This window comes from Gavialis gangeticus, unplaced genomic scaffold (genome assembly GCF_001723915.1).
Source record: "Gavialis gangeticus isolate Ggan-Ray unplaced genomic scaffold, GavGan_comp1, whole genome shotgun sequence".
In the NCBI taxonomy this organism is placed as follows: domain Eukaryota; kingdom Metazoa; phylum Chordata; order Crocodylia; family Gavialidae; genus Gavialis; species Gavialis gangeticus.
This window is the reverse complement of record NW_017728992.1, coordinates 103,554,076-103,563,857: the sequence shown is the minus strand read 5'-3', so window position 1 is coordinate 103,563,857 and position 9,782 is coordinate 103,554,076. Positions and strand designations below refer to the sequence as shown.

The 9,782-nt window shown below is 41.7% G+C and overlaps 1 protein-coding gene across 1 annotated transcript in view; it reads left to right on the top strand.

Moving 5' to 3' along the window:
• Nucleotides 1-9,782, top strand: part of KCTD1 (potassium channel tetramerization domain containing 1) — a 183,301-nt gene that overhangs the window by 378 nt on the left and 173,141 nt on the right. The window lies entirely within an intron of this gene.

Sequence of the window (9,782 nt, the reverse complement as noted above, 5' to 3'; positions counted from 1 at the left end):
CCGCGGCCGCTCCGCCCCTGCGCGCCTTGGCTCCCGCCTGCGCACTCCCGGGTGCAGCCGGGACCCGTGTGCCCGCCCCGCCGGGGCGCTTAAAGGGCCAGCGCTGCGCTCCCAAACTTGCCCCCACCCCCTGCGGCTTGGCTGAGGCGATCCCGCAACCCGCCTCCTGCTTTGCATCCGCGCCGGCAGGCGGAGCGCAAATAACAACACCGGCGCCGGCTCCTTGGGTGCCCCTCCGGGGGGGGGGGGGGGAATCTTTCGAGGTGTCCCTCGAGCAGCGACACCGGCAGCGGGAGCACGAAGCTTCCCCTCGCGTGCGCGGGGTCGGCGCGGGCTCTGCTGGATGGAGATGCCTCCAGGGCTGTGTTGCACGGGCGCCTTTAAGGCTCAGCTGGCGCCCTCCCACGCGGCGGGCTGCTCCCCGGAGCAAGGGGCTGGGCCGGGGACGCTCCTGCAATGCGGGGCCGGCGTGGACGCCCTGTGGCGGCGGAGCTGGGGAAGACTGCGCAGCCGCCGAGGGGTTGGAGCCCGCGCAGGCCCTGGGGGGACAGGGGACTTCGGAGGGGTTTCCCCGCCGGAGCCGCGTGGAGCTTCGCGCGGGGCCCGGGCACTGCGGCGCTCTCCCTTTGCTCCGTCTCGGTGCATTGGTGACGGCCGAAGCGCCGCACGCGAGGATGTGGCGCATGCTAGAGGTCCCTCTACCCGCTGCTGCCTCGTAGTGGGTTTACCCGCAGTTTCCAGCCCTCCCTGGTTCACAGACTCGTACAACAGCTGGGCTGGAAGGGACCTCGGGAGGCCGGCTAGTCCCACCCCCCGCTCCAAGCAGGACCAGCCCCAACTAGATCATCCCAGCCAGGGCTTTGTCGAGCTGGGTCTTAAAAACCTCCAAGAATGGAGTTTCTTCAACCTCTCTGGCTAACCTGCTCCAGTGTTTTACTACCCTCTTCGTGACAGCGTTTTTCGTAATATCTATCCTAAACCTTCTCTGCTGCAACTTGAGACCATTGCTCCTTGTTCTGTCATCTGCCACCACTGAGAGCCGTCCAGCTCCATCCTCTTTCAAACCCCCCTTAAGAGCAGCCTTCAACCACCTGAAGTCCTCTCAGTCTTCTCCTCTGCAGACTAAATGCATCCAACTCCCTCAGTCGCTATTATTTGAGTAGTGACTGCAGAGATCAACTTCCTCTGTTTGTTTTTTTTAATTGAAGTCATGGTGAAGCAGTGCCTCACACTTGCATCTCTTATTGTCACCTGAACATCTCTGCCTCAGTTGATTTGCACCTTCTTCTAGTTAAACTTTGGCTCTCAGGCCATGCCTTGATATTTTTTTTTTTTTTTTTTTTTTTTAAATAAGCTTTATTTGCCCATTTTAAAAAAGTATTTAATCTCCAGCGAACTAAATACCTTCTGGGGCTAAGATACCTTTGAGTTGAATCGTGAAAGTCTTTATGCAGTTTTAGCTCAGTTCTTACTCCAAGAAAACTCCCACTGAAATTGAATCAGGATTCCCAGGGTTTTGGTCTTGGGTCAGGACAGGAGAAATGCTTGAACTAAAAACTGGGTATTAAAGATGGTCATGTGAGAAAACAAAGGATTTAGCAATATTCAAAACACCTGATAAATGCCAACTAATCCTTAGCACCTCCATGTAATGCAAGTAAGCATTATCACCATTTCACAGATGGGGAAACTGAGATACAAAGAGTTTCATTGACTTGCCTGAGGTTATATAGCACATAAATGACAGAGCTGGGATTAGCTGGGACAAACTGTGATCTCTTGCTGCTTTGCACCAGGGTGGCCATCAGCTCCCATAGCATCTTGATTTAAATTGGATCTGGAGCCCAATTCCATGTTCAATCCCATTGACCACTCTGACTTCATTCAAATTGAGTTCTGGTGACCTCAAATTAGGGGTCATCACATGCATGTTTGAAAAGATAAATTATTGTGACCATTTAGGATTTTTTTGTCATTAAGATCTTTTTCTACTCCATTTTTTCCTATCAGTATGGTTCAAATTTTGAGTTTTTAAGTATGAGCTAGTTGCTCATGGTTAATGTTGCCTTTGTGTGGGTTTCTCAGAAGTGATTCATAGACTGGATGAGATATTTGGTTTTAGGGTGGAATAACTTGGGAACAGATGACTTTGCATGATGGAAGCTTCCACTCTTTAAAAGCCTTACTCATGAAGAAATGAAAGATTGCATTTTTGTGTGCAAGAAGGCTGCCCTTCTCATTCAAGAAAGAAGTGCTACATGTAACTGACCTGCATACAAATGCTTATTGAAAGGATTATGAGAAGTGTGTGTGTGCAGAAAATGTAATGTGAAGGGAAATTTCAACTCATCACAACTCGTTTGAGTGCGTGATATAAAATGAGAACCTTTCACAATTAAGAGAATATCTTATCTGTCACTCATTTAATACGCGGGCAGCATTTCAAATGAGCCAGGCTGGACAGAAGTGAGATTTCTGCCTTTTTTTATCTTTACAGCTTTAGAGATTTTGGGGGGAACTAGGAGGGATGTGTGCATATGGATTTTGACTAATGGGTTTACTATTCATGTATTTTGTTGGATACAGTGTTTTACAACCAAAATACAGTATCATGTTCTTCATTTCATGCAACTGGCTAGCAGTTAAATTTAACAAGGTTCCTTAATGATGATATTAAGCGCTTCTATGGTATTTCAAGAGACTGATGATCAGTGCCCATAATGCTTCTGTAAATTAGGCATCATCCCCATAGGGAAAAGGGGCACAGAATGCCTTACAAGGGTGTAAATTTGGGACAATTTTACTGAAGCCAATGGAACTATACAAAAATTATGTAAATTAGATCATAATCAGGCCCTAAACATTTTTGCGATTTGCCCAGGAGCACTCACTGTAACAGTGACAGAGGTGGGTTTTGAAGCTGGATTTCGTAGCTTCCCATATTATGCTCTGTACAGTGCATTCAACTGCTCTCTCTGCTCCCAAAGAAAAAGATGTCAGTCAGAAGCAAATTTCTGCAAAGATGCCTGCTGTTACTTATTTTGGATCCCTTGTATGCTGCTATAGTACAGCCAAGTTGGATTTCCTTCCAACAAACAAATTTAGTTAGTATTTTATTCACAGAAACACCATTCTTATTTTAAATCGCCTGTTTCTGTTGGTCTGCGTTGCATTTATGTTGTTTTTACAACCAGGGTAAAGTTCAACACTGGTATAATTCCACAGGTTCCTATGGTTTTACGCCATGATTTAATTTGCCTCAGTATATTAAAATACATAATTTTGCTGTCCTGCTTTTCATAGAATATAATCTTATATTTGCAGTTTGGGGGAAAACCACATGTAATACAAATGTTCATTTTATTTTAACTTTCTCTGCTTAGCAATTTCCACAATTCACAAATAACGTCTATTTTATTGCTTCTCTGATAGAGAAAAGAGCACTTTTACAAGTTATCTTTAAAAAAAAAAAAAAAAAACTAACCCCCCGCAATGAAAAGCACTAGTATGCTGTGCCCATGTGAGGTATATTAATACAATTTTTAATAAACATATGTTTGGGTCCTCTAACGTGACTTTTAATTGCACCTTTTATTCAAAAATCTATTAAACACCTCTCTTATCAGACTGACCCAAATTTGGTTCTGATTCTTGTTCAGCTGCTCTGAGTCAACATAGAATAAACAGCTCACCTAATCTCCATTTCCTGACCATTGCTCATATAGTTACTCCCATTGATAAACAGGAGTTGCCAGCAGGCTTAAGGAGTGCAGCTCCCTAAATAGATGGTTGGTTGGTATGTTTGTAGCTCAAGGCAATCTTAAAGGAGAAAACCCCCTAAAGTACTTGCTAGAGCAAAGGACCTTTGTTTTCAACAGTATTCATTGCCTTTTGTTCTTTCCTCCCAATACATTAAATAAATTTGAATAGGGAATAGTGCTTTTTTTTTGGTCTGGAGGCTTTTTTTTAAAAATGAAATGCAAACAGCAAAACTGCCTCAAGGGCATGAGGAAAATGGATTGTAGCTTGCCCAAAACCATCACAATCAAGATTTTTTTCAGTTATATTTCTCAATGCTGGTCTTTATAATGGTGGTCATTCCTTCTTAACCATTTTCTCCACTCACTTTAGTCTTAAGCTTAAGCTCCAATGTAAACATCTGTGGACTATTAGACCTTACTTTCATTGGTGTAAATCAGGAAGCAGCACCATAGGAATCAATTAAATTTAGCATTTTGAGAAGAGAATTAGGATCTTTAAATGAACACTAGAGGCTGTCTTTGAAACAGAGATGTGCCCCCCCACCCCCATGCTAGTGTGAGCTTTCAGTGCTCAGTTTAGAAAACTTTTGGAAGATGATTAGAGGGCATTTGAGCAATATGAATTTACTTTAAACATGGAAATATCATGTACTTATCACTAGAAGAACACAGGAGGAAAAGAACTGGACATATTTGTCAGTCACAGGATGGCCTTGAGTCCCAAAAGTGATTCAACCCTATATAAGTCAAAGGCAATCTTTGGATGAATCGGATGAAGTATTTCCAATAGAATATGAAGGTCTTAATGCCATTGTACAAGGCACTGGCAAGACCTCATCTGGGTATGCTGGGTACAATTCTGGCCAAACATGCTCAAAAGAGATGAAGTCATATTGGAGCAGGTACAGAGAAGGGCTACCAAGTTGATTAGGGGAGTGGATACCATCACAGGAGAGGAGATCAGAAGAGACTAGCACAAGAAAATCTGGGAGGGAATATGATTGTTCTTTATGTACATCTGGTGTAAACAGCAGGGAGGGAAAACAACTATTTAAGCTAAATGACAGTGCTGGCACAAAACCATAACTATAAGCTGGCTATGAATAAATTTAGGCTGAAAATTAGAAGACGGGCTCTAATCATTGGCACAGCAAGGTTCTAAAAATGTTTTCCAATAGTAGTACTTTAGGTGAAACAAATCACTATGTTCCTAGGTAGTTTTAAGACGGATCTTGCTAAATTAATGATGATGGAATATGTTGCTGAAATAGCAAGAGCCCCAGTCTTCTGTTTTTGATCAAGACTTTCCACTGGCATGATTACTTTTCTAGTAGTAACCCCAGCTGCTCTTCTGATGCAACACATAGCAAAAATATCTATCTTAATAACTTGTCACCATTAAAGCTATTGGGTTTGTTTTTGTCAAACATAGAACTTTTATTTTTAATTATTTTGGATTTAAACGTGTGAATTTGTTAGTTCTCACTTTAAATAAAAAGTTAAAACATAAAAAAATAGGCTTCCCTTATCCTTCACCTCCCCTCTCCTTTTTAATGGGAGAAGTAAAAGACAGGGAAAGAAGGAAAAAGGCAAAAGTGTGCTTGAAACAGAGATTGAGGGGACCTCCATGTTTTATTCTACAAACTACTTTTTTCTATAAATGAAACAGTGTTTTTTAAAACCTATGGAGTGAAAATGAATTTGAAGTTTTACTTGAAAAATTTTGTTCCTGGGAGCAACTCTTTTGAAAACGAAGTTGGTAGGAGCTCTACAAATAAGAGAAAAAGCAGTTGAGTTCTTTTATTGAACCTGGAGTGCTGAAGGCAGGTGAAAGTCATCATCTAATCAGGAGTCATAAATAGGCCTAGATCCTTCTCAGGAGGAGATATGATTATTGTGAGCGAGGGGCTGCATGTTTGGAAAAGAATTCCCCATTGCTCAAGAAGGTAATTGGTATGTTTCTTAAAATGTACATTACTCTGTGCCCTACCGAACCAAAATGTACAGGCAATCAGAGCAGCAGCATAAGAAACAGCTACAGTTTGAAGAGTAATAGAGCTGTAGTCTGCTCATAGGAAGGGATATTGTTCCCTTTGAAAAACTTCTTGTGTGATTCTTTTTCTGAGGGGGGCAGTTTCTAGTACAGACTTTAGTTTCCTTTATGCTACAACCCTGCATGTAGTTTTACAGTGTTTGTTATGGTAAAGAAAGGAAATCTTTTGTGATCCATATAATCTGAAATACGAGACTAGTTTAGTCTTCTGAATCTCATTCCTGCAGATCCATATACACATTTAATTGTTTTTGTTCCTTATTAGGCTATTTGTGTCAATGTTCTGCAGCTGTGAGTTCCACAGGTTGCTTATAAATAAGCTAGAGTGACCCTCTTATCTGCTCAGAAGCTGATGCCTTTTTAAATTCCATTAGCTGGCCTCTGCTCCCTGTATTATTAAGGGCATCCTATTTTTCCTTCTTCATACCATTCATTATTTTATATACCTCAAGTCTGTCATCTCTTGCTGGTTTTTTTCCCTAAATAAAATAGTTCTGGTCTTAATCTTTTTGTTTAGAAATTCCCCCATATGTCCCTAATCACTTTTGTTGCCTCTAGCTATGTAGTATAGTTATCTAACACTCCCATCACTGTGTCTCACTGGATCTTTTAAAGCTAGTTCCAAAGCTATCAGCGTGAAGGAGACTTAAGGATGATATTGTGGCTAAAGGACATCACTGAGAATCAGAAGTTCTATTTTCAAATTTCTTGCTATGTAGGCTTTGCCGATGGTGTACCTCAGTTTCCCCCGTCCATAAAAGGGGAGGATAATATTTGCATAAGGCATTGTGAGGTTTAACTTATATACACAAAATCACTTCTAGATGCTTGGATGGAAAGTGAGTGCTATTGAAATACAACCTATTAAATACAGACTTTTCAGTTGTTTTTCCAAGAGGCAGTTGCATATGAACTGAGGTTTGTAATTTCTTCTTAAGATCCTGATTGGATGTTTTATGCATGTTTGTATTTGTTACGCTAATTCAATATTGGGTTCCAGATAAATTTAATTAAGTTGCTTCTTTTTGGTATTTATGGTGAAGTTCAATGTGGAAACTATGAGTTGCAAACTGGATTGCCCAAACAGACTCGTGACTTCCATGTACCCCTGGGCATTTGGAAAGCCCCAGTAGAGCCCTGCTGTGAGTGGAAAAACATGATCTGACTGACGTTAACAGAGGATCATGAATCCTGAAGGGGTGCTGAATACCCTCCACTCCCCTTCCAACTTGGCATGTTGCAGCATCAGGCCAGGAAGACTGCTGGCTGGCCTCCAGTTTAAATAAACAAATTATAATTGCTGTAAATTGTGCTTTTCAGGAATACCAAGCTCCGCAAAAACATTAGAAGGGATAACCAGATTGATGATGTGCAATGGGCTGACAAAAGGAGTTCCCTACATATTTTTAGTCTAAAACTATGACTCTCTCAATTCTGACTGAACCTGTGCTTTTTCCCCCTTGCTTGTAATCTGTTTCTTTCCCTCCCTGTTTCCTTAGCATCTCTTCCCTCCTCTGTATTGGCTAATACCACACAAAATCCTAAGTGGCACTGCATCTAGATCCTGGCTAGTTAAGACCTCCCCCATGCACCCAAACACAGATAGGCCCAGGCAGGTTTATTTGGTCATTGTTCTGCTCACTTTGACAAGGGGACCAGTCCTGCCAGAAGCTTTACATAAGCCTGGGGAAGTCAACAGAATAACACGTGACTAAAAGTATCCAAACTGGGTGTTGGGGTTTGCACAGAATCGAGTACCTTCTCTGCAGATTAACAAAGAGGAGGAGGCTGGACTGTTGGAAGCCAAAGGAAATTATCAGAAACTGTCAGATTTTCAAAATTTACAGCTGTGCTTTATCTTCCTTGATGGGCAACTGGCTGTGCCAGCCTTTAACTGCATATGTGAACATTTTATAAATCTAACTGGACTCGGTTTGCTCTTTCACCCTAGCAGTTATCACCCACATTTCCCTAACACTTCAGAATTATGCCTGCCAAACATTTTCTGACTTAAAAATCATCTATTACAGAAGTGATTTTTTTTTTCAGCCCTCGCAGGCATGTTTTTCTTTCTTTTTGTATAGTTCAGATAGTTTCAAGCTCCTTTAAGCAGGCTGCCAAGGGTCAGCTTCTGCATGTGTTCAAACTATATGTTTTTGTAATTACTCAGCACCCTGGAAAGACCTCTCTGCAGTTCTCCTAAAATATATATTTTAAACCTATGTTATTTGAATGCAACATTGGTTTGCATATGTGAACTATTGGGTCCTATAGAATGTAATACAAAACAAATAGGTTTAGTTCTTCCTTTCCCACTCTGATCCCAACCCTGCAGCTGAATTGGTGCAGATGGACTCCCCATTGACTTAAATAGGTCACAACAGGTAGATTCTGTACACTTGCGGATTTTCACTGAAGTCAGTAAGTACAGTACTATCCAACTGTGTGGATCTACTTGCAGTTTTGGGGCCTTGGTTTTTCAGAGTTGGAGTAAAGCTGTCAGTCCCCAGGCTCTGTATCCAAACTCTTTGCTTAATCTCTCTCTTCAGACTTTTTTTTTCTCAGTCTAGGCCCCCTCTTGCTTTTACAGTTGGAACTAGTTGGAACTAGAACTTTATTAAGTTAAAGTATTAATAAAGTTCAGCGGGAACTTCTATTTTTCCCTCCAAAATCTCCTGATCTTTACTCCCTTTCCTGCCCTTCCCCCTGCTTGCTTCCTCCCTCCAGATCCTAGTGTTGTGCATCTGCTTTTATTTTATTTTTTTATCTCTTTACATGATTTTTTTCCTAGCATTGTCAGTCATATAGTGAAGCAAAGCATGACTACATGGATGTTTCAGACCAGGACTTTTCCCATGCTTTTTCTGCTTTCTTGTTAAGCTCACGGTAAATAAAACAACCCTCTCTCCCTGTACAATATCAGCCTCATAACATTTCTAGCTCTTTTCCAGCACATGCCCATGGACTTAGTGAAATATGTTTCAGTGTTGAGTAGGCAGACCAGTTTAAAATTTGTCATTCTTCCCACCTCCCAATGTCCTGGAAAGACCTTTGCTTAGGACTGTATTTGCTGTTTGTTGCACATGGGTGCATCTCACATGGAATCTGAAACTGTAGGGTCCGGTGTCTAGTCAATATTAAGAAGGGAAATAAAAATAGTCAATGGCTGTGGAGAAGTAGAACCAAATGAAAATCTTTTTGGGTAGGACAAGAACCACAATGGCTAACACCTATGCTGTGCTGCAGTGAAACTATAAAACATAAAGTTCCCTGGGTTTAAAAGGGAGAGAAGGGTTTGGGTGAGTAAAAGGGAAAAGGGAAGCAACTATTCAGAAGTGAAAAAATTTAAAATCCTTAGCCTCAGCATGGAACTACTTAAGCGTACCATAATTGCATCACAGAAGGTATGCATACCCTGAAACCAAAAAGGAAGCAGGAAAGCGAGAAAAAACAAACACAGTATGATGAACCAAACAGGTAACCTCCAGGAAAAGGAAATGTAGCCCTGGCAAAACCACAAGAAAGGAACATATACTGTCAGGGAAAATGTCAGATGGGAACTAGGAGGATAAGAAGAAATTTTCAAGAGCAAACAGCCAAATACATAAAAGACAAATAAAGAAAAAAATGTTCCAGGAAACTGATGGGTTTCCTTGACTACCCAAGAGTGAAGGGTTCAACCAAAAGTAACAAAGATATGGTAGAGTCTAAGAAATGTCTGTGCCTCAGTCTTAACTGGAGATGATTTGGGGACGATAACATCCTCCCCTTACCTTATTTATATACTATAATGAAAACCTAAGCTTGCCAAAGACTCAAGTCTTTCAGTAACTGAGTGTCTGGGAGGTCTAAACAGCATTTGGACTCCTGGTTGATGGCATTTGTTTCTGTATTAAGATAGAATACATTTAACAGGGGGGACTATGAGAAAGTTGCCATCACCCTCCCCCCCCCCCCCCCCCCCCCAC